Below are 25056 nucleotides of genomic sequence, written 5' to 3' on the forward strand. Positions count from 1 at the left end.
CCAATGAATCACTTCTGAATTGTAGTCAGTGTATTAGCAAGTGTGATGTGATAATGACGGGACACTGAGTCATGTTGACCGAGGAATACATTGGTGAGGACACTGGTGGGTGGGGGTGGGGGGGTGGTAGGGGGGAGCGGGGGGTGGGGGGGGGGTGGAGTTCGCTGCTCTTTTTTGAAATAGTGTCTAAGGAACCTCTGTATCCAGCCAGACGGCTGAATCAGTTTACCATCACATTCCAAAGCTGCTGCTCCATAATGACACAGGAGTGTCTTTTCTGCTGTTGTGGGACTTACCTAAACCTGGAACCTTTTAGATTCAGGTCAACCAGTGTCACCAACTGCACTGCAGCTGACATTCCGATTGTAGGAGAAAGATAGTCTGGACCTCAATTGTAAATGGTCCATCCAACCTTCGATGTTAATCCTATACGGTATCAGGCAGCAAATTTATTTGATTTTTAAAGTGGCTCACCAGTTCAGCTCATCAGCTGCTGACTGCATCTTCTGTAATCTTAATTAGCCTTCGAGTTGCTGGACACCTCTGGAATAGTACTGCTCCAGTCTTTCAGTCCAATAAACCTGACCTCTGCCACGTCTCTGTGATATCCGAGCTCACACCAAGTCCCATTCACCCTGTGCTCACTGAGCTATGGTGGCTGTCAGTTCAGGAATGGCTCCTTTTCAGTACTTTCTAATCAGCCTGCTTAGAGATGTTCTATCCCCACCTCTGGAGCAGGTGGGACTTGAACTGGAGTCTTCTGGCTCAGAGGCAGGGACACTGGCACTGTGCACGGTGCCAAACAGTCTATTTTCAAATGCAAATCCTTGTTTTTATAAAATCACACCCTTCCTGGTCTATGTTACCACCTCCAGTCCCTTACCTCTGCACAGTTCGAATTCTGGCCTTTTTGTGATTTTTTTTTCATCATTTTCCCCATTAATGGCCTGGCCTCCATTTACATGGACCCCAATCTCGGGGATTCTCTTCTGGCTTCTGGATGTTCTTTAAAACCTATCCCATTTTGACTGGCTACCCTAAGATCTCTTCGGCAGGGATTTGATGTCGGTTTCAGTTGCTAAGCCCAACCGAGTATTCCTGTGAAATGCCTTGGGATGCTTTTCCTATGATGATGGTGCTATGCAAATTGTTGTTTTCGAGCAAGTTCAGGGTTGAGGCTTTGAAATCAGACCCAAAAGAGCCTCTTCAAAACTCCTCCACGATGTTTAGTATTTAACAAAAGAAAAATCTGAACAATAATTGTTTTGCCAATAATAGATGAGGTTAAATATTATTCAGTGTAGATTCTAATGTTAAATGTTACCCAGCTGTCGTTTATTACATTCATGTTTGCAGTGATGTAATTACAGTGTGGTTCACTGCTAATTACATTGTGGTTAATTGCCTTTCTGCCTCCTCTTATTAGGAAGTATTTTCATTCTCTCTGTCAAGTTTGTGTATTTCTGCCAGGGCAGCAGTTGGGGTGTTGCCCTTTAGACTCAGCTGCCCCTGGGCAAACTGGGAATATACCAGCCTGGCAATCTGATTCAGAAAAGCATTCCCTCCCTGCAGCTGAAGGATACCAGGCAAAAGCAGGCTCTGGTTCACCTTTTTGTATTCCACAGGTTTAACTCCCCCCATAACCTGTGACGCCACGACATTAACCTTGCTCTCTCTGGAAACACCGATGTATCAAAAACACCGATGCAGAGTCTCCTAACTTGCGTGGATTCCTATTCATCCTGCTGTGGCTGATTTACACGGGCAGCCGACTAAGGGCCTCACCCCAACTGCTGCCCTGGCAGAAATACACAAACTTGACAGAGAATGAAAATACTTCCTAATAAGAGGAGGCTATCCCAAATTTTAAAATAATTCTCAACATTTATCTTTTCAAATTTCTCCCTGGCCTGGCCACCGAGAGCTGTGGGGACAGAGTCCTTGTGTATATTTAATCTGAGGTAGATTCTTGACTAGTGGGTTATAGGGAATGGGCAGGAAAGTGGATGCGAGGAATGTCTGATCAGCCATGATACTATTGAGTGGTGGAGAAGGCTCAAGGGGCTGAATGACCTAACTCCTGTTCCTATTTCTTATGGCCTTGACCCTCCCTATCTATAAATTCTCTCACCTCTCAATGAATATCTGTACACTTCCACTTCTGGCTTCTAGTCCTCCCCTGATTTTAATTGCTGCACTGACTGTGGTCATACTTTTTCCTGTCTAATCTCTGGAATTTCCTCCCTAAACCTGCTTTCTATTTGCTCCCTTTCTTAAAGATTCTTGTTAAAACCAGCCACTGTGATGTCATTGTTTTAATCTTGTGGTTATTTTTAATGAACTGGTTTGGACATTCTATGAAACAGCTCTCGTACAAGTGTATCTTGAATCCAGACCTTAGAGCTCTGAGGTTGGGATGTTACCACTGCACTATAAGACCCTGTCACTTTGTACCTCTTGGTCACTCATTCTAATACCTCCTCACAGGCTTGTTAAACTTGACACAATACTTTGGGGAAGCACTGTGGGATGCTTTCACAAGAGTGAGGGATAGCTGGATGTGCAACTTGTACTCTTTAATTGACTGGAGCTGTCCTTGGTAAGAGTCACCATTTTCAGAATAGGATCAAGTAATGTGGTTCAAACTCGTTTGAAGATGCTGAGTGATACATAAACGTTCGACACTGAGAAACAGAATGTAACAAAGAAAAGTTTTTTTAGATTTTTTTTTTAGATTACTTAGTGTGGAAACAGGCCCTTCGGCCCAACAAGTCCACACCGCCCCGCCGAAGCGCAACCCACCCATTCCCCTACATTTACCCCTTACCTAACATTACGGGCAATTTAGCATGGCCAATTCACCTGATGTGCACATCTTTGGACTGTGGGAGGAAACTGGAGCACCCGCAGGAAACCCACGCAGACACTGGGAGAATGGGCAAACTCCACACAGTCGGTCGCCTGAGGCGGGAATTGAACTCTGGGTTGACGCCGGAAATCTGAAACAAACTGACAAAAACAAGTAATTGCTGGAGAAACTCAGCAAGGCTGTCAGCATCTGTGGAGAGAAAATGTTTCAAGTTAATGTTTCAAGTCCAGTAACCCTTCTTTAGAACTAGCCCTGTCTCTAAGAAGCAACTAAATGCTCTGAGGCAAAACAGACATGCGAATTATTCAGTTGGATTGAAACTATCTGCTATTTTAGACACCTCTTTCTATTTAAATATGGAGCTAATAGGAACAATCCTCTGGTCGGGGACCTGTTGCTGTCTATTTAGCACAATACGGAGAAAATGAATTTCTGGAACTAAATAACATGGAAGACAGCAAGATCGTAGAATCCCTACGATGTGGAAGCAGACGATTTGGCTCATCGAAGCTACAGTGACTCTCTTGGGAGCATCCCACCCAATACCTGTAACCCTGCATTTCCCATGGCCTACGCACCTTGGACTGTGGGAGGGAACTGTAGCACCTAGAAGAATCACGTGCAGACACAAGGAGGATGTGCAAACTCCACACAGGCAGTCACCCAAGGCTGGAATTGAACCTGGGTCCCTGGTGAAGTGCTAACCACTGAGTTACCATACTGTCCAATGTAGAGTCATAGAGATGTACAGCATGGAAACAAACCCTTCGGTCCAAGCCGACCAGATATCCCAACCCAATCTAGTCCCACCTGCCAGCACCTGGTCACCCCTCAGTCTCCAACACTCCAGAGAAAACAGACCCAACCTGTTCAGCCTCTCCCTGTTGCTCAAATCCTCCAACCCTGCCAACATCCTTGTAAATCTTTTCTGAACCCTTTCAAGTTTCACAACATCTTTCTGATAGGAAGGAGACCAGAATTGCACGCAATATTCCAACAGTGGCCTAACTAATGTCCTGTACAGCCGCAACATGACCTCCCAACTCCTGTAATCAATACTCGGACCAATAAAGGAAAGCATACTAAACACCTTCTTCACTATCCAATCTACCTGCGACTCCACTTTCAAGGAGCTATGAACCTGCACTCCAAGGTCTCTTTGTTCAGCAACACTCCCTAGGACCTTACCATTAAGTATATGAGTCCTGCTAAGTAAACGATAGAAATATGTGTCCACCCAATCACGTATCCCAAAATACACACATCAGGTGATTTACAGGGAGTGGGAAGCAAAGGATTAAATCATGGATGAGCTTGAGATGTGAGGAGCTCTGGGAAGCTCCTTTTTAGCAGTGAGCAGGACAAAAGCAATACAGATTCTCCTCAGTGGTGACTCTATTCTCAAATCTCCCACAAGGGAAAATATCCTTTTAACATGCACAGTGTCAAAAGCCCTCAGGTTTTTTTTTAATGTTTCAATAAAGGATGTCTTACTCTTCTAAGCTCAGGTGGATACAAGCAATCTCTCACCATTTAGATAATCTACTGCTTTAATTTTTCCTGCACAACTGGACAATTTCACATTTTCTCTCCATTATATTCTGTTTGGCAGATTGTTGCCTACTAACGTATCTATGTTCTGTATCCTTACTTCCTGTTCACAACTTATCTTCCCACATACAATCACAGGGAGGAATTGCTGATGCTATCATCCGGCTGAAGGGGCTGAATGGCCTACTCCTGTTCCTGTGTCATTGTACAACAAGGGACCTGGCAGTCAGTAAATGCTTATTATGGCTGAGGATCAAATGCTCAGGAGCTCATCTTTTGCACCTCTTGGAGAACATGGTTCGCAGCTCTGTGATCTAATGTTTGTTCTCAAACGTTTGCAAATTTCTGGTCTGCCTTTTAAAGTTTCATTCGAATTGCAAAACGTTTGCTTAAAAAAAATCCATATGTCGCAAGACTCCTACAAGTGCACGCTTATTGGCAGCAATGAGATGTCAGAATAAGAGAAAGAAAGCAGATGGACTTTTGTATCTGAACCAAATAAAATCAGGGTTTTTTTCATTCATTTATGGAATGTACGCATTGCTGTCTGGGCCAGTATTTGTTAATCTTGCACGTGAGTAGGCAGTGGTAAGCTGTGGATACCCACAATGCCCTGAGGGAGGGAATTCCAGGTTTTTGACCCTGCGACCCACATATTGCCGAACCCAATAAACCATTACTAACTTGCATGAAAAGAAACTAACTGTTACTAACATAAGTTATCTCAACCTCTTACTAACTATGGTTAACTGTTACTAACTCTTTAACCTATGATATACAAGGTTATTGCACAGCCAAAGCAGAACTTTCCAAGTTGGACAGACCAGCATTTTCACTGCTGGCTGTTAGATTAAACATTGCATACTAGAGCCTTGCAAGGCCAGAGTCAACATAAGGAGGGAGGAAGTGTTGGGTAAATCTAAAAGGCATTCAGGTGGACACATCCCCAGGTCTGGATGGGATCTATCCCAGGTTACTGAGGGAAGCGAGAGTGGAAATAGCCAAGTAATTAATGACTGGTGACCCTGACGTCAGTGTTAGGGAAGCTGCTGGGGAAGATACTGAGAGATAGGATCTATTTACACTTGGAAGAACATGGGTTTTTTATTAATAGACAACATGGTTTTGTGCAGGGAAGGTCATATCTTACCAACTATATAGAATTCTTTTGAGGAAGTGACAAAGTTGGTTGATATGGGAAGGGCTATATATGTCCTATACATGGACTTCAGTATGGCATTTTATAAGGTTCCCCATGGGAAGCTGATGGAGAAATGGTGGAGGCTGGTACAATTGCAACAGTCAAAAGGCATCTGGATGGGTATATGAATAGGAAGGGTTTGGAGGGATATTGGCTGGGTGCTGGCAGATGGGACTAGATTGGGTTGGGATATCTGGTCGGCTTGGACAAGTTGGATCAAAGGGTCTGTTTCCGTGCTTTACATCTCTATGACTCTATCACTGACACACACAATTGCTACTGAATGTCACTGGTTAATAATCAACTATGATGTAGTGGGCTTCACAGTGTAATTTACATTCATTGGATCCATCTTAGGACATCCTGACATAATTTGTGTACAGGTTAATGATACAAGGTTGCAAATGTTAGCCAAGCACTGTTGAGCAATAGTCCTGAATGACACACAGCAGGAAGATTCTAGATTGAAGATGCTGTTTTGTCTTGAATTAGCTTATTCCAATGGCCAGTAAAGAGGGTTCAACAAATTACTCAATACCCAAGGGAGTATTAAAAAGTAAAATTGCAGAGTCTGAACAGGAGATGCATGTGTGCACCTCTGATGGAAAAGGGAGCAGGTTTGCTGTGAAGCTGATGCTGAAGCACAAAAGATGGTTTGGTGCTGGGCCCAGTTGTCAGGAGTTCAGGTCCCATCATGGCATGTAATTAAATTCAGTAAGTCTAGGATTTTGAGGAAAATGGCCACAAAGATTTGATGGTTGCAAGGAGCCAACAAATTGCCAAATTGTGGAAGCACATCATTCAACCCATCGAGACCACACCATCTCTCCCCTATTTCTGTATTCCCCATGGCTAATCCACCTAACCTGTACATCTTGGGACTGTGGGAATGTGCAAACCCCACACAGTCGTCCAAGGTCAGAATCTAACCCAGGTCCCTGATGCGGTGAGGCAGCAGTATTGACCACTGAGCCATCATGCTACCCCAGAGTTAACCACTGTCATTCAAGGAAGGGGGCCTTTTCACTTGTACCCAGTCTGACCATTAACCTCAATGTTGTGATTAGACTGTTGGCACTCTATCACCTGAATTAGGAATAATAGATAAAGTACAACCTTGCTTAATTAGTGCAAGGAGGTTTCAACAGAGAGGTTCAAAATCATGAGAGGACTAGACAGGGTAAATAGGGCAAAGCTGTTCCCTATGATGAGGGTTGACAACCAAAGATTATACATTGTAAAGTGTATGACAAAAGGACCATGTAGTAGAATGTGTATTTGTGCAGCCAGTGATTATGATCTGTAATGCACTGCCTGAAAATATGGGCTGTGGTAGATTCAAGTCAAAGTGTCCATGGAAAAGCACAGCAGGCTAGGCAATATCCGAGGAGCAGGAGAGTCAGTGGTTCAGGCATAAGGAATTCCTGATGAAGGGCTTATGCCTGAAATGTTGCCTTTCCTGCTTCTTGGATGCTTCCTGACATGCTGTGCTTTTCCAGTGCCATAATTTTCTACACTGATCTCCAGCATCTGCAGTCCTCACTTTCTCCTTGGGGTAGTTTCAATCCGAGCAATTGTTCAAAGGGGAATTGGATAGGAACCTGAAATGGAAAAAGTATGGGGCTGTGGATGAGGACCAGGGATTGGGACTAGTTCAATCGCAAAGAGCCAATGGGAAGCTGATTGCTCTATGATCTGCCTTTTCTGCTGTTGGGATTCTAATTGCTCCATGCCAGTTGCTCACGTCCATGGACTAATTCAAGAGAGAAATTACAGCTTGGATGAGTTTCTAAAATGTGATCATTGCGGGCAGTAACATTCTACAGGAAGAGCAGTAGAGAATGATGTCCCTCTTCAGTTCCATTAGGAGCTGCCTATTTGCAGATTCAGACACATACTACTTGTAATTTTCAATATATTAGAGAGGCACCATACAGGAAAATCAGGCCTTTTAGCCCCATTTTGATTTTGCATAAGTGAGCAAGTTTTAAGTTTGGTAAATGGATAATCTACTTTGATTCATGTACAGCAGTAGGTTATTGATGACTTATTTAACAATGGGTATATTAATGGTATTCTAACCTCTTCTTAGTCGACTGTTTTCAGACTGCTCCTAAAATATTCACTGTTAAGTCAGTGTCCACACCATTTACCTACTGCATTAGTTATTGCTTCCTTTTCAAACATTTGTTCATGGAATGTGGATATCTCTGGCTAGTCCACCATTAATGGCCCATTCCTAACTGCCCAGAGGGTAGTTAAGAATCAACCACATTGCTACAGTCTGGAGTCACATATAGACTGAACCAGGTAAGGATGGCAGATTTACGTAGCTAAATCCTTTGTTGATGCTGTCTTCATCATTGGGTTTGATAGGTTTAACAGCTTGAAATATGTATAAGACCAAAAGTGAAACCGATGGGTTTTTTAAAATGATAATTGATGGTATCATGGAGATCACTAAATTAGCATATCATTCCACATTTATATTGGATTCCACTTTCACCATCTGCAGTGGTGAGATTTGAGCCCAAGTTCAAAACATTAGCCTGGTGTTCTGTAAGACTAGTCTATGCCATCGCCACCACCCCATAATCTTACAGTTCGAAGAGAAAGTTTCCTTTTTCAAAAAAGGAATGCTTGACCACAGGAAGGGTGGCCATATTCTCCTATTTGGTTTGCCTTTCTGCGTTGCTATTGTAAGACTGAGACAGTTTTTTGATAGCTGTTGTGGAAAATGTAAAGTCCATTGCTGTACTGAGCACCTCACACAGGTTTGTGCTGAGTTAGCTGATCCCAACCAGACCAACAATACACAGATTACAGTTGACACTGAAAACAAAAACTTGCTGGAGATCACAGCAGGTCAGGCAGCGTCCATGGAGACATGGGTTATAGTTAGCCTACACATAACTGGGCTAGGAAAGAGGAAAGAAAATAGGCAAAGATTCTTGCTCCCCATTGATATCCAGTGACCACCATCCAAATGCTCCCCACCTCCCCCTCTCTGAAAACTGTATATTGCTTGAGGATAGGATTAGACTGTGATTTGACGTTCCTCCTCTACAGTCCAAGTTAGAGATGGTCACACACAAGGGACCAAGGTGTGGCCAGCTCTATAGACGTCTAAGAAAGAAAATAGACACTGAAGGAGAATTGACATTTTTTTTCTTCTTGTACTAAGCAGAACAATGGAGTAGATGCTGTTTCAGAGACAAGTGTATTTCTCAAAGTTGGACGTGAGAGGGGCATTCGGGGAAGTTCAGTTGTTCAGTCATCAGGAATGATTCAGTGACAGACATTAACGGATGGTGGTGTCCCCTGTTACACCGTTGTGTTATGGAAAGGTTCAAGTTTTTTCCAGAAAGGTGGATGTCGCCCCCATTCACTGATGTATTTCTCACACATCTTGCCCCGACAGTTTTCTGAAAGCACTCTGCGGCTGTATGTTTTTTCTTTTGTTTTGATGGTTTCTTTGGCAATTTATCATGTGTTTCTCTTTGGAAGTTACTGTAGCTTTTCCTCCTGCTATTCATGAGTTCAAGTCAAATGCAGCCAGGTGTGTTATAAAATTGCATGAAATGACTAAGAGGAAACATTCAGAGCTGAAGGAACGCTCTTTACTAAACCACTGCATGTACTAACAAAATTAACTAGTACTAACAATTCTACTAATGACTCTCTGAGGCCTGTTTGAAGTTTTCTGTGTTTCCCTGATGAGTTCTGGTCTGGATTTATCTCCATGATTGCCAAGTGCTGTGTTCAATCCAAATGTTTTGGCAGCAAGTGACTCATTTCTGGTGGTCCGAAAGCCCCACAGAACGGCCTGTTTGTCACTTGTGTTTTAACCCTTTCACCATCATGAACCCTCTTATTTTTTTTCACTCCAGGTTCGACCGACAGGTAGGTATGGCCAAGGGGGCATCATCAGCTATTAGATACCTAGAGGACCGTGTCATCCTGGGTGAGGGTTCAAGGTCCCATCCCCTCTTGTGCACTCAATACATTTCCTGGCATACTGTGAATAATAATGTTTCTACAAATCATTCAAGATTCTCCAATGCTGGCTGTCAGCCAAATGTTCTGCCGTGATTGGGATCATTTTGTGTTAACCCCATCAGTCGGAGCACATCCATCTATCCTTTGGGACATTGACCTTGCCTGTTGGCTGTTGGCTGTACTGTAGAGTTGGCTGTTGGATGTTGGCTGTACTGTAGAGTATCCTGTCATTTACTGTACAGCATACATCAAAGACCAGGCACAGCGAGGTCATCTACCTGGGCCTTACCCAAGCTTATTGATGCTAAAGGACATCTCAGTGGGAATCTCACAGGAGGACAGGGAGCAAGGTAATTCCTATCACTTCATAACTTCACAGTTGTCAGACAGTATTGGTGTATGAGAAGGTTTCTCACCCTTTAAGGACTGTGTTTTAAATGGGCAAGATATGGACCCAAATGTCTGTCTGGTTCCGGACCTAAAATTAATGAAATTCCCAAATGTTTTCCTGCTGGATTATTTCCCAGAAGCCTGCTGGAGGTTAGTCTTTAATTCCTGGAGACTTCAATGGCTGCCCTGCAGATTTGGTAACCCTAGCAAAGGGGCACGTTAACGTGACTTCTGATGAAATTCCCTGTTGACGTTTACCTCAAAACAGTAGTGGCTTGGACATGTATGGGATCCATCAGCAGGGAGCCAATACCTGCAGCAGAATGGCAAAGATTGACGGGGCGGGGAAGTTTGAAAAAACAACTTTGGAAAGTTTCTGTAAAAGTTTAAAAATAAAATGGAACAATGGGTCCTAAAAAGGGTGATTAATCTAGAAGGGGACGAGTGAACGGGTTAAAGATGTCAGAGAGATACAGAAAACTTCCTGTACTTTCTTAAGAGGCCAGATAACTTATCTAGAAGTAAAAGCATACTAATCCTTTCGACCAGGACATTCTGGTTTTACTAACCATTACTAACACCACTAATGGTTACCTGCTTACTAACAAGGGAGGGAGCTCTCTCCAGCTTTGTAGTGCATGAAGGCTTGAATGATATCTGATTGGTCAGGGTCGTGAATTAGTGTGTTTTGTTCCAGCTTTGTACAAGTGCCCTTTGTGGGCATTTTAGTTTTCTAAAGGGGCACTGTCCAAATGAGTAGCCAGTGAGGTCAGGAATCTGAGCTCATCTCGATGTTAGACCCCAACAGGTCAAAACAATCCTATACAATGCAAGTTGTTGAAGGAACAAGTGAATGTGTGTGGCTTCTCCTGTGCACAGCACCATGCCTCACGATGAATGCCAGACGAGCCAATCACAGGCAACAAAGGCAGGGGAGGGAGAGATGCTCCAATTGGCTATTGCATCCCTCCATATTCACTAAAGAGCTGAGATTACTGTCCAAGACCCTGTTTGCTAGCTGATAACCCCTGCTGGATGTGGACTGGGGTCACCCTCTATTGAAGAGTGGGATCCAGTCCTGCCTGAGGAATAGCCCATTGGTAAATGTGGGATACCCTGTGAGCTGGTTTCTGCAGGAGAGGAGGGCTGGGTGGGTGGGGGAGGGAGGGGTGCGGATGGAGGGCAAGCATTTTAAAACTTGCCAATCTCAAACTCCTGTTTTGCCCATGACCAGAGAGAACGAGCATCCACTGGGTATGTTATCAGGGAAAGGCTTGTTCCCCACTGGCAGGACGACAGTGCCCCTTTAAAGGTATAGCAGCTCTCAGGAATGGTTGGCTTGTCAAGCAGGTTCCTGAGTGCAAACCTTCAGTGTGGATCTGCCCAGGGTGGGGAGGTACAAGTGAGTCTGACTGAACCCCCACTGTCATCCATGTCATTGAGTTCCCGGAACATGCCACAACCTGGCTCAATGAATTTGTGTTCCTTTTGAGAAGCATCTCCCCTCAGTACCGAACTCAGCACTGCTTTACTCAATGCACTGGGGCTGAAACATGGTCTGTTTAAATGATTTGAAATGGAGCATAGCTTCATATCGAGAACATGCAGCTCTTCAAATTGTGTCACAAACTGGATCTTTATTAGCACATTGATTTTCTGTTCCCAGGGAATCTTTCAACCCTTAGCCAGCTTTGTGATTGAGTCTAACTTTGCTGCCCGTGGTAAAATTCTCATCCTTGTTATCCAGTCGTTCCTGTGGTCGCTGCCTTCCCTATTCTGTGTGACATCCTCCACCCCTGTAACATCTGCTCCCTCATGTTACTCTACCTGAATCTAATTGCTCCAGTATTGAACATAGAACAGTACAACACAGGAATCTACCCTTCACCCAAACATGACACCAAATTAAAGTAATCCCTTCCCATCTTCCCTGCATCCATATCCCTCCATTCTTTGCACGTAATTATCTAAAAGCACCTTAAATGCCCCGATTGTATCTGCCTCCACCACCAACCCTGGCAGCGTGTTCCCGGCTCCCACCACTCTGTGGGGGAAAAACCTTGCCCCCTCACATCTCCTTTGAGCCTTTCCTCCCTCTCACCTTAAATGCATGCGCCCTGGTATCAGACATTTCAACTGTGGGGGGAGAAAGATTCTGACTATCATCCCCACCTGTGCATCTCACGATTTTATAGATTTCTATCAGTAGCTGTGTTTTAACTGCCTTAGTCCTGGACTCAGAAACTCCCTTCCCAAAGCTATCCACTTTGTTCAGCTTGCCATCTCCTCTTTTGATGGTGCTAATTAAAATCCACGTCCCTCACCAAGCTTTGGATCAAAAGCGTCAATATCCTCTCTGTGGATCAGTGTCCTGCTTTCTACAGGACCTTAGGCATTCCTAAGGACATTTCCCAATGTTAAAGGCGCTGTATAAATTCAGATAGCTGTCTCATTTCCTGTCCTCCTAACAAACTAGCTATGTGGAAGCAATAAGGCAGTGTGGGTCCACCAGCAGAAATCAACTTTAACTGTAAGGATCCATATGAAAGCAATTCAACTGAGTGCAATTCAAGGGGCACTCATTTACTGCATTTACAACTAACTGCCCACAAACTCTAGACGTAGACATCACATTGGTGAATTTTAAAGGGTGTCTTGTGGGGCTCATTGATTTCACTGTGACTGGTTGAGGGCTGGTTCCATTAGAACCAGTGAAGGTCATCTCTACATCTGAGAACTGCCCTACCCTCAAATGTTTGTGCTTCGTTCATGGAATAAAAAGTATTATAGATCTCCCCATTAATGTCCCTTACCAAGAGGAGCCTAGTCTGTTCAAAAATTGTATAAAATGAAATTTCCACTGAATGTTTGCAAAAAGACCTAGGAATTTAGTTCTTGCAAGTGCAACATTCCTGATGATTCAGTCAAAGGGGACGGTGGACTGTTGAAGTGAATCTTTTGATGACTTTTACTCTGTTTATATTAGTGTGCATTTTGTTCCGATATTGCATTGTGTCTAATCCAACAAAGTAATAAGCAGCAGCCGGTGTGTTTGCTGTTATACTAACCTCACTAACCCGATTAATGATTACTAACTGTACTGATTTATGCAAACCCGCCAACCACCCCGTCCCCCAATCAGAGTCCTCACGACAAAGGGAAGAAAGTCCTCTTGTCCTTTTTTCTAACACAGCGTTCTTCCTTCACCATTGTCACCCAAAGTTGTGAAGTCCTCTCTACTCCTCCAACATGGCCTGTTAACCAGAAAGCAGGACAGATAGTCACTTGGTAATCTAGAAAATGAACATTGCTGCAAAAAATACATGTCTTGTTGAGTGCTAGATGGGAACAGGTTTTTCTGATCGTCAAGACTGAATGAATTTAGTTTATATCTGCTGTACCAAAATACCAAGAGTTAGAAGCCAAACTTGGAAGAAGAGGTTGTAAAGACAGTTTAGATCTGATTGGACAGAGACTGGGGCATGTAAGTTATGGACTAGTGAAGGAGACAGTGGCAAAGGCCATTGTTGACGTGCATGGGGGAGGAATAGGACAAAGTGCATTGTGGGATTTGGTGGGTTTGGTTCTGACAAGTCCAGGACAAGTCCTTCACTTAAAATTCATGCATGCAGCCAAAAAAAGGGTAACGTTCTCAACTAAATGGGGTCACATGCTCTTAAAAATAAAGTGAGTGAAAGTCATGCTGTCCCAGAGGATCATAGTATGCTGTCTCATTCGAGAGAGACAGTTGTTGTGAGATTAACCTTTTGGCTCACCAGAGCCAAAGGGTGTGGTTAAGAGGGCCTGTCCAACATGAACTTTTCCAAGCAAGAACTGAAGATACTTGGGGGAGAAAAAAAACTCAACAGGTTAGGCAGACCATGACCGGTCACAGACCTGAAAATGTTTCCTGTTTTTCGTTTTTGCTCTATACATACAGGCTGAGCTTTTCTGGCACTTTCTGCTTTTATTTTGGATTTCCAACAGCTGCAGGATTCTGCTTTGTTTTTGGTTAGTGTGATGTATTCAAATGCTACCTCGTACCAACTAAATATTGGCATCTGTGAGTTTTTTGACATTTTCCTTCGCTACCCTCCAGCAATGGATGAGGGGGTGAAAATGACGAAGATGGTGCACAGGCAGATCAGAGTTCAATCCCAATTGGGTAAACCCATCTTGGGTGCAGTTGGGCGAAGAGATAAAGACTTGGCTTCTATGTATTTGGTCTTCAGCAGGGGAAATCAGACAGAATTCCAGGCTTTTGCTGTGTATTTTAGTCACCCCTCCCAAAGCCTCCAATTTTAGTGGTCACTGGATGAACGCCTCACTGTAAAATACCCCACAGTTGCATTGCTGTCTGGTTTCCCATCTGAGAAACGGTCACTCTGAGTGAGAGATCAAACCTTCGGAGGAATAAAAAGTCTGCTATGCCTGTCACACTGTTTTTGAAAGGGCTATTCATTGTGTCCTATACCCCAATTCTTTTTTAATAGCCTTCCATTTTGAAACTATCCCTTCCATCGTTTCTGTGAATTCCACATCTCAACAATCCCCTGCATAGAGAAGTTTTCTTAACTGCTCTGTCTGTTGATTTTTAATGATGGTCTGTAATTTATGCCCTGCATAAACTTCAGTCTGTTCATAATCTCGGTCACGTCCCATCCTTGCTGATCTCCATGAACCATGCCTCCAATTTAAAAATCTTTTCCTTCTCTTTAAAACCCTTTCTATCATCTTCACCTCCTACCTCCACCCCTCACACATTTCGGGAACTTCCTTCATTATTCCCTCGTTAATGCCCCTCTCCTGCAGCCCCATTTTCCTGCGCATCCCTCTGGTGTTGGCTTTGCGTTTGGCTACCTGGACCCCAGGCCTCTGGGACCTGTTGCCTTACCTGATGTTTGCCCAAGTTGCACCTCTCCTGTCCTTGCAGATTCATGCCCAGAAGCGAGTGGTTACACTGAAAAGACACTGTGCTCAACCCTGTCATGTGAGAGAGATGGGGACCAAAACATAGGAATGGGGGTCAGCCATTTGGCCCTTCTACCCTGGTGCGACATTCAATATGATCATTGGCTGATCATCCAAATCAGCATCTAGTCCCTGTTTTATCCCTTTAATCCTAAGAACTATTCCCACAAAATAAACAGTGGGATTGGCTGGTGAACATTTTATGGGAATGTCTAAATGATGTAGTGGAGGGTGTTCTTGCTGAGCTGGTCTTTATCTCACATCTCCCAAAGACACTTGTTGCCACAATGGGATATAGTCACATTTGCCCTTTTGTATCTCCCACATGTGGTTGATGCATTTCGATGCCAGTCCAGTGTAGAGAGTGCCTTTGTGGCTGTCATGAAGGTAAGGCACCACCCTTCAGCCCTGCCCCCCCCCCCCCCCCCCAATGTTGGTGGCGTGGGTATCCTAATCAAACTATACTCTTGCAGCCTAGGAGCCCTCAGGTACTATTCCATTCACTGTCCTGACTAATGCTGAACAGGCAGAGGGACATTTTGGACACACTCCAATTTCTGAACAAAAAAAGGGTTGCACATCACTTTAAAGAAAATAGCATCCAACCGAAACAAGACAGGAAGAAATGCCAGGATGTTGGGTTATTATCACTTCAGCAAGTGAATTTGAGGTTGATCAAGTGGATGTTTTAACACGCGTTAGGAATTCAGGGGCCAACTCTTGAACAGAGGCACATGGATTTGGACTCCTTCACATGTTCCCCGTGTAGTTCCAAAAGCCAGCTCCTCTCTGTGATAAGCTGCAGAAGGGAAAGTGCCACAGGGAGAATCCAACAAATCCCATCACAGGATCAGGCTTTAAATGAGTCACTTGTCTTGGATTGCAAGCAGCCTGCCTGCAGCTTGATGCTGACTGGTACAGGGTCTTTATTCCTGGCTGTGAAAGATACTGTGGTTAATTTGATTAGTTTAGAGTTGGTTAGTAGTGACAGTCTGCTTGGCTGGTGTGACTTTTTGCTCACTGAGCTGTATCTGCTCCTCTGAGAAGTCATGTTCTGTTCACAACTCTGATCCTTTCACTTCCTCTTCAACTTGCATTTTCATTCCGTTGAATACTCAGCTGTCCGCAGTTCATTTACCTCTACTCAGCCTCATCTGCTTTCAACTCACATTATCTCTGTCTTTCCTTGGTATTTCTTCATTTCATTTTCCCTCTTGTTCATTTACCTTTCCTCACCTGCTCTCTTCCTCTCTTTTCTCTGAATCTGACTAGTTCAGGAAAGGCTGCATACTTGCCTTGCAAGGCTACCCCTCACGTTACTGATGTCTTTTTGCAGAGAGCTAGTTGTTTTTATCCTTTTAGTGATTGTAGCTAATTACATTCTAATTCATTTTTCCCCATCTATTTGGACTCTCTTTCTGTGTAAAACAAAATTGCCCTCATGTCTTTTTTAAGTCTTGTGTTTTCAATTACTTTTTGTAATCCTTTTGGAAGTTGCAAACTGGAAATGAAGGTAATTTTTCACCATAATGATTCTTATCCTTACCCATTTGGTGCATTTAATATATCCGGGGTGTTGGTGGATCTGTATATGTCAGTCACTTCACAGTTTAACACTTACTAATACAATTAACACTGAGATTGGATGCAAAAAGTTCTGGAGAGTCATACAGCACAGAAACAGACCTTTTGGTCCAACCAGTCCATGCCAACCATAATCTCAAATTAAACCAGTCCCACCTGCCTGCACGTCGCCCATTTCACTCCAAACATTTCTTATTCATGTACTTATCTAAATGTCATAGAGTTGTATAGGATGGAAACAGACCCTTCAGCCCAACTTGTCCATGCTGACCAGATATCCTAAATTAATCTAGTCCTGTTTGCTAGCATTTGGCCCATATCCCTCTAAATCCTTCCTATTAATGTACCCATCCAAATGCCTTTTAAATGTAAATGTATCTGCATCCATCACTTCCTCTGGCAGCTCATTCCATACATGCACCACCCTCTGAGTGAAAACGTTGCCCCTCAGGTCCCTTTGAAATCTTTCCCCTCTCACCTTAGAGTCATAGAGATGTACAGCATGGAAACAGACCCTTCGATCCAACCCATCAATGCCGACCAGATATCTCAACCCAATCTAGTCCCACCTGCCAGCACCCAGCCCATATCCCTCTAAACCCTTCCTATTCATATACCTATCCAGATGCCTTTTAAATGTTGCAATTGTACCAGCCTCCACCACTTCCTCTGGCAGTTCATTCTATATTCGTACCACCCTCTGTGTGAAAAAGTTGCCCCTTAGCTCTCTTTTATATCTTTCCCCTCTCACCCTAAACCTATGCCCTCTAGTTCTGGACTCCCCTACCCTGTGGAAAAGACCTTGCCTATTCAACCAATCCATGCCCCTTAATTATCTTTTAAATGTTGGAACTGTACCCGCATCCCCACTTCCTCTGGAAGTTCATTCCACACACAAACCCCTCTCTGTGTATAAACAAAATTGTCTCTCATGTCTTCTTTTTAAACTTTTCTCCTCTCACCTAAAAAAGTGCCCCCAATCTTGAAATCCCCCACTATACGGAAAAAAACACCTGCCATTCACCTTATCTAATCTAATACCCCATATGATTTACAAACCTCTATGATGTCCTTTAGTGGTTAGTTTATTCTCTTGTACCTTAACCTTCACATTAAGGAAGCTGCAGTGAGCTTTGAAACTTGAAGTGAAAGCATTGTGAAGAGCATCTAATGACAATTATCTCCAATTTAAAAACTCAGTGAAGAGCTGTTCTAGCTGCACTGGTTACAGTACAATATTGTTGGGAAGCTCAGGATTTCAGAAATCAAAGTCGAAAAGGAGAAGTGACTGAAATTATCCTTTCATCTTGGGGAGCCCAGTTTGATCCTGTTGTGGCTGGTTCTAAGGGAATGGTGTGAGATGAACCAGTTTCTACCAAGGGGCTTATGGCATAATACTGGATGCTAATTTGGAGACGCAAAGATGTTGAAGATTAAAGAATGTTGCACTGGCTCCTTCTAGTTCTGAGGTACATTGCCAGCTCCGTGCAAGGGGAGCTTGGAAAATTACCATTGCTGGAAATACTTGCTGGGTTCCTGTGGTAATGTGATAGACCCAGGTTCAAGTCCCACTGCCACCAGAGGCTCAATTTCTGAACAGAGTGATGAGAAAAATGTCTCCCTTGAATGTCCTCCACTGTCATACCAGGGTTGGAACTGGGGAGCAAGTGTAACCTGATCTCACTCCTTTCCACCCCCCCCCCCCCCCCGCCAAGTCAAGAAACTGACTGGATTGGGTGCAATGCTGATTGAATTCTCCATCCCATTTGATTTCCGTAGAAACCCATTGGATGTTAGATGCAGGAACATAGTAGTATGCTAATTATGCCATTGGATTATAAATCCCGAATCCTTCTGAAATAGGAATTCAAATTAAACCATTACAGCTGGGTAATTTGAGTTAATTAATTAAGGAAATCTGGATTTTTAAAAAATATAGTGTCTGTTGAGGGGTAGCCATGAAACTGATGAATTGTCATTGAAAGATCCATGTGGTTTACAGATTTTCTCTTTTTTTGAAGGAAATGTGATGTCCTTCCTGGTCTGAGTGACATGTGACTCCAAGCCCACAGCAATCTGACTCTGGTTGCCCTCTGAAATGACCCAACGAGCCAATCCATTGTGTTAATGAAGGCTTTACTTAGGTGTCACCTTGTCCAGGGCAATCAGAGATTAGCAATAACACAATGACCTTGCCAGAGATGGCCAAATCCTGTGAACAAATGTCTGAAACAAACCCTGTAGCTACTTGACAGTGGAAACTGTCCCTTTCCCCAAAATCCCTCACCTGGATGATCACAAAGGCCACTGAATAGAGAAAACTGCTCTTAATTCAGGAGGGGGTGCTGTATTTTAATTTCTGTGGGTTCCTATAATGAGATTCAACAGACCTGGTGGTGAAATAATTCTGCAGTTATTGCAAAATAGTTCAAGAAAAGTAACTAGTCTTTAATTTTGCATCACTTTGGATACATAGTGAGTGTGCTGATGGTCAGTATCGTCTTGGACAGATTACGGAGATTGTAAGAATGAGTGAGGTGACATCCTGAATCAGATAGTCATTAATAAGGCGATAAACCTCTTCATGATTTTTCAGGTGCAATGATGTACAGTGATATGAACATTTCTGGTCTTAATTATGCATCTGAGAGGAGCACAACTGGTTTTAGAAATGGTATTGGATGGTTTATCCTCCTCAGAACCCATCGTACAGTACACCCTCAAAGCAGCATCCATCTTAAGTACAATCGACCCTCCTTGTAATGTTCAGTTGTGCTGTGTATGGTATGGCTCTGTCATAAATGATGAACACTGCTATTAATAGAATGTCATGTTATGAAAGATAAATGACTTTTGCCTGTCTAATGGTTTACATAAGAGTTGAAAGGAAAGTTAACATGAGCAGGAAAGCGGTGGGGGGAGGTGGGGGAGGTGAAGGGCAGAAGAAATGTTGTTAGACAATTCCTATGAAGCAAGCCTATGGTCATATCTTTTGATTTTTGCTTTGTTCAATAACCTGTACAATCACCAGCCTCTAATAATGTCAGACACCCAACCGTCCCTCGATAACCTATTCCATCAACACACTCAGTGAGAACATTCTGTCTGACTTCTCTTTAACATCATAAATTCTTAATTTCCTATCTGTGCCTGTTTGCCAGAATGAATCAAATTAACTGGACTGATCTCCAGGAATTATTTGTTCCTATGTTTTAAGGCTGAGTTTGTGAATCTTAGCTTGTTGCCATCATATGCTGTCTCTCCATCATCTCTTTGACTTCCAATGTTTGAATATTCTGTGAACAGGACGATATTAATAAAATGGCAGAATGCAAATTGGACTACCTGATGGTCCATCTTGGCCAAACATGATGCCAGCTCACGAGAGGGTGCAGGAAAATCAGGCTTGAGTGGCACAAATACACAAATCTGTGAAGGTGACAGCACAGTGTGAGAAAGTGATTGATAATGCAGATGGAATCCTAGGTTTTACAAATAGAGACACAGTTAACAAAGCTGAGGCGGTTCTAAAAATACTGGTTTGCTGCTGTGAATCTTGGGGAATGAGGTGGATTGAGAGCAGCAACCAATGTAAAGCCCTGAACTGCCTTCTCCAGCAATGATTTACACAGATCATCCCTCACCATGTGGTGCAGTTATTGAGAGAAGTGATGCGGTTAGCCCTGCCACCCTGACTGCCATTCTGTCTAATTGAAGTAGCTGGCACCATGTGGCAGAGATTGTGGAGTGTAAGATGACATTTTTTCCGAAGAGAATGACTTGCGTTAATATAGCACCTTGCTATGCCCTGTAGCACTTTGATGGGGACACAAAGCTAAGGAATTTCACCAACCAAATAGGAAATGTTTGTGATGCTTCTTTTGACTTAGAGGAAGGGGTGAATTAACAAGCATCTAATTGTAAAATCCTCATCACAGATTTCCCAAAACATCTGGACTCTGAATGTTATGACACTCCTCTGGAGCAGGTGGGACTTGAACCCAGGTCCTGATGAAGGGCTTATGCCCGAAACATCAATTCTCCTGCCCCTCAGATGCTGCCTGACCAACTGTGTTTTTCCAGCACCACACTCTCGACTTTGAACCCAGGCCTACCTGGCCCAGAGGGAGAGGCACTACCATTGCCTCACAAAAGGCCCTACTAGATTTCCCTTCTAAAAAGGGGGGGGGGGGGAGTCTTTAAGATTTTGCAATGATCATATAATGCAGGAGCAGAAGTAGACCGTTCTGCCCATTGAGTCTACTCTGCCCTTCAATGACACCATGCCTTACCTGATAATCCTCCACTCCAGTTTCCTGTCTTACCCTCAAAACCCTTGATTACTGGTTAAAATGTTGTCTCTTACAGCCTTGAATATGTTTAATGATCAGCTTCTATGATAAGTTTTTTTTAAAAAATAATCAACTTGCTATGTTATAACCTACCTCTGAAGCAGGTGGGACTTGAACACAGAGCCAGTGACACTACCACTATACTCCAACAGATTCACTGCCCTCTACTGAGGATAGTATGTGTTCATCTATCCATGATGCATGGGGATGTCTAACAATGGTGGCCAAATGGAAAACAGATTTGGCTGAGGAATTCCTCACTCCCACCCACATAGGACAAGAGCTTGCTTATCATCAGTCCGACAACTCTGTGTGAGGGGGATGGATTTACAAATGCTGCGTGCAGTAGTGAACCCATAGATAAACCTCATGGAAACATTCCTGAAACCATGTATTATTGCGTAGTATTGAAACTCTTTGCATCCAAAAACAGGGACATGTAATTTACATATAACCCCACATTAAACTGGCACCGTTTCGAATGGAAGCATATTTAACCAACCTATTTGAATAAGGGGATGTCATAACTCTACAACAGTTCTAATTGGCTTAAGGTCACAATCTACATTATTGTCACAGCTTTTTTATCAAATATTTGACAATTTATTTTTCGTGCAACTGTCCCTTTGAAATAAGTTTGAATTTAACACAATACATTGTTCACACGCTCATGGATGTAGGGGATGGTAAATCAAGCACTCAGTCGTTTTATGTCTGCACCCTTCTGGGGAAGTCACCATTATAAATCCCCCAAAGCAATAAATGTTGTCCCAGTTCAGCGCAAAGCACACTTGATTCGAAGTAGATCACCAGTGTCTTGCCCAATGCTTATCCTGTAATCTTCAGGGCGGAATCACGTTGCTGTTTGTGGGAGCTTCCTGTGTGCAAATTGGTTGCCGTATTTCTTGCATTAAATCAGTTCAAGAAGATTTGATGGCTGTAGGGTGCTTTGTGTCATTCAGTGATCAGGAAAGGTGCTATATAAATGTACATTGCTCCTTTTTGTTCTTTCTGGCCTTCTGTTTTGTGAAGATCCTCTTGGTTTAAAAATGAGCCTCAATCTTGTCTCCCAGGGTTCCTGCTGGTGGGCGTACTCGAATTGACAACTGACTGCCTGAACACCACCCCAGTACCATTGACTCTGGGATGAGCCACAGTGGAGTCAGTGTTTGGGAAAGGAGTGGGGGAGGTGGGGTTAGCCAGTGCCTTTCAATGGAAACTCTACACAGGGCAAAGTTTGACGTCATATTTCTTTACAAAATAAAGATATATTTTCCTTCCCATAGTCTTCCATTTTTCTCCCTTTTGCAGGGTCATCTCATACCCCTCCTCCAATCAGGATTAAAGGGACCGATTGATTGATCAGCATCAATGCAGCTTCGTGATTGGCCAGTAGCAGGCCTTTACTTTAACAGCACCTCCCACGGGCAAAGCCTGCCTCATTTTAAACGTTTCCAGCTGTTGGGACAACTCGCAGATCCAGACTCTCCCTCGTATTGGAGGTGTGCCCTGAGAGGGGGCTGATCCGGACCGTAATGGAGGGGCTGGTGGTAATGGAGGAAACTGATGGAAGAGGCCCAGTGGTATAGAACGCATAGGATTAGAGAGGCCGGAGGGCTGCTGGTGCACAGGAAGATCCTAAGGTGGGAAAAGGGCTTTGTTAAGACTGAAGACCCAGAGCTGGACAGCCCCTTGACTGTCCCGGGCTCGGCCATCCAGCATGGAGGTGAACATGCCTGGCTAGGAGGTACCTCCAGCTTCCTGCCATGTGTTCCCTCCAATAGCCCCCTCCAATACCCAGCCAATAATGCCCTCAATTACCTGCCCAAAAACCCCGTCCAATACCCACCCAATAACCCCCTCCAATATCCACTTCCTATACCCACCCAATAGCCCCCTTCAATACCCACCCAATAACCCCTTCTAATACCTCACCAATAACCCCTTCCGATACTTTGCCCATAATCCCCTCCAATACCCACCCAATAACCTCTTGCTATTCCTCACCAAGAACCCCTTCCAATACCCAGCCAATTAACCCCACCCCCCCACAATCTAGGGTCCATTCCCAACCTAAAGGAATGGCTTTGCTGCAGACAGCTAACCAGCCTTCTGTATACTTTGGCTGCCTGTTGGCCATGGAGAGCCAATCGTTGACTGAGGAGAGCTCACTGCCCAATCGCCCCATTCCCGTACGCCTCCTGAAACCACCTACATCCTCCTTTCCCCTCCCCAAACATGATGGAGCACCCATTATCCTGTGCTCCGCTCCATCCTGAGAGCTGTGTGTGTGTGTGTGCGCGCCAGCCTAAAGCACTGCAATGTCCCTTCAGGGGCAGAGAAACTCAGGTGGGGACACACCTCTGGGTTTTCAATCCCCACCCTGTGGATCAGGTCATCATCATGGGTGGACAGTATTTCCAGGGTTACCCCTTTGATATGGCCTATGGAGGGGGAACGTCACAATGTCCAATTATAGACACCATATGAGCTCTCAGAGCTGGAGAGCCTGGCTGAGGCCTCTCAACCTGAAAAGAGCAGCAGGATGCAGTAGAGGGCAAGTAAGTGCGAGGAGCCCTCCAACATGGAGGCAGCATCTCCAGCTAAATGAGTAAATGGGGCTGGCAGCTGGGTCGACACTTTCAGTTGGGGGCAGAGGGATTGGGAGTTTGTTTACCCCCTTCATTATGGCTGCGTCAGTTGCCCCTGGCACCTTATGCAGAACTGCTGGGCAAGCGGAAACCCTAATTCGCCTCCTTGAATTTGCACCCCCATTTCCCCCCACCCCCCAACCAACCCAGAAGCTACAAATGAATTTCCAACTTGCTGCCATCCTGCAGCCTCCCCACCCTCCTCCCCTTGGCTTTCCGTGGGTTACAATTCCAATGGAAGCTGGGAGCCACCTTCTTCTTCCTGCCCATAGGCCAACTCCCGTCTTACTCAATAAATCACGCACGGGCTCTGTGGATTCAAGGCTGAGATCCACCCATACCTAGAGTTAATGGATAATTGGAATAAAACTCTGGGAAACCAGTTTGTTTTTCCTTGCGGGGGTGGGAGAGGGGAGCGGTGTGGGAGTGTTCTCTAGTCTTCAGAATTGCCTCACAGGCAATTGTCAGTACAGGACTGAATAACACAGAAAATTTACTTTAAGGGTGACAGCACGAAAGAATCAACAAAGCATTAGATTCCAATGCTTTTATAGCCTGTGTTCTTCCACATCTCGTCCATGTGAAAGCTTTTCAACAGAGGGCAGTATAACCACTCTATGTATCTTTTCCCTAATCAAAGATTCAAGCCTTTATTTGATTGCATTATGATTACCGAGTTAAATATGGCTTCAATGAAAATATGTTGTTTGGGAAATGATCTGTTATTATAACAAGCAATTTGCCAGATATCAGTGTGTTTGAAATCTGTAAAATGTTAACACTGTCCCTCATGGAAACTGCACAGTTCATGTTTCTGTCATTTCAGTATTTTGTTGATGCTTTGTTTGGAAATAAAAAAATTTACAGTGTGACAATTACTTTTTATCAACAGGCACCGGTATGGGAAATGCTGAAGCAAGATGTCCTTTGCTGTTCTCATGGTTTGCTATGTTTTTTAGTTCCCCCAGTTTGATCAGTAACGTCAAATGCTTGCCTCACAAATTCCTGACTTTTTTTTCAAATACTTAATACTTAAACAAGATGCCAAGCTTGCTGCTTTGGTCCTTAGTCAACACTAAGATCATGTGTACAATGTGTTTGAAAAACAGCAGTTTGTTCAGGCAGAATCTGTGGAAACAGGAACAGAGAGAGAGAGACACACACACACAAACACAGTTAATATTCTCAAGAGTGGCAGCCATAGTCAGGATTGATCATCTACATCTATTTATCTTGCCCCATTGAGACTAAGCTGCAAATTTCTTGCTGGGAATTTAGATCCCCAGTCCTGAAGAATTGCTGACATCAACCAGTTCTCTCATGGTGCAGGGTAGTGATAGGGAAGTCAGAGAGTCATACAGCACGAAACAGACCCTTCAGTCCGACCAGTTCATGCTGACCATAATCCCAAATTAAACTAGTCCCACCTTCCTGCGCTTGGCCCATATCCCTCCAAGCATTCCTTATTCATGTACTTTTTAAAATGTT

The 25056-nt window shown here is 43.9% G+C and overlaps 1 long non-coding RNA gene across 2 annotated transcripts in view; it reads left to right on the forward strand.

Annotated features, from left to right (window-relative positions):
* LOC140488103 (uncharacterized) overlaps nt 1–24445 on the forward strand; it is a 54867-nt gene extending 30422 nt beyond the window's left edge. For both annotated transcript variants that reach the window (XR_011962996.1, XR_011962997.1), the window contains exon 4: nt 22229–24445. This is a non-coding gene — a long non-coding RNA (uncharacterized lncRNA). The remainder of the gene's footprint in view (nt 1–22228) is intronic.
* The last annotated feature ends 611 nt before the right edge of the window (nt 24446–25056 follow it).

Source organism: Chiloscyllium punctatum, chromosome 17 (genome assembly GCF_047496795.1).
Source record: "Chiloscyllium punctatum isolate Juve2018m chromosome 17, sChiPun1.3, whole genome shotgun sequence".
Lineage (NCBI taxonomy): Eukaryota > Metazoa > Chordata > Chondrichthyes > Orectolobiformes > Hemiscylliidae > Chiloscyllium > Chiloscyllium punctatum.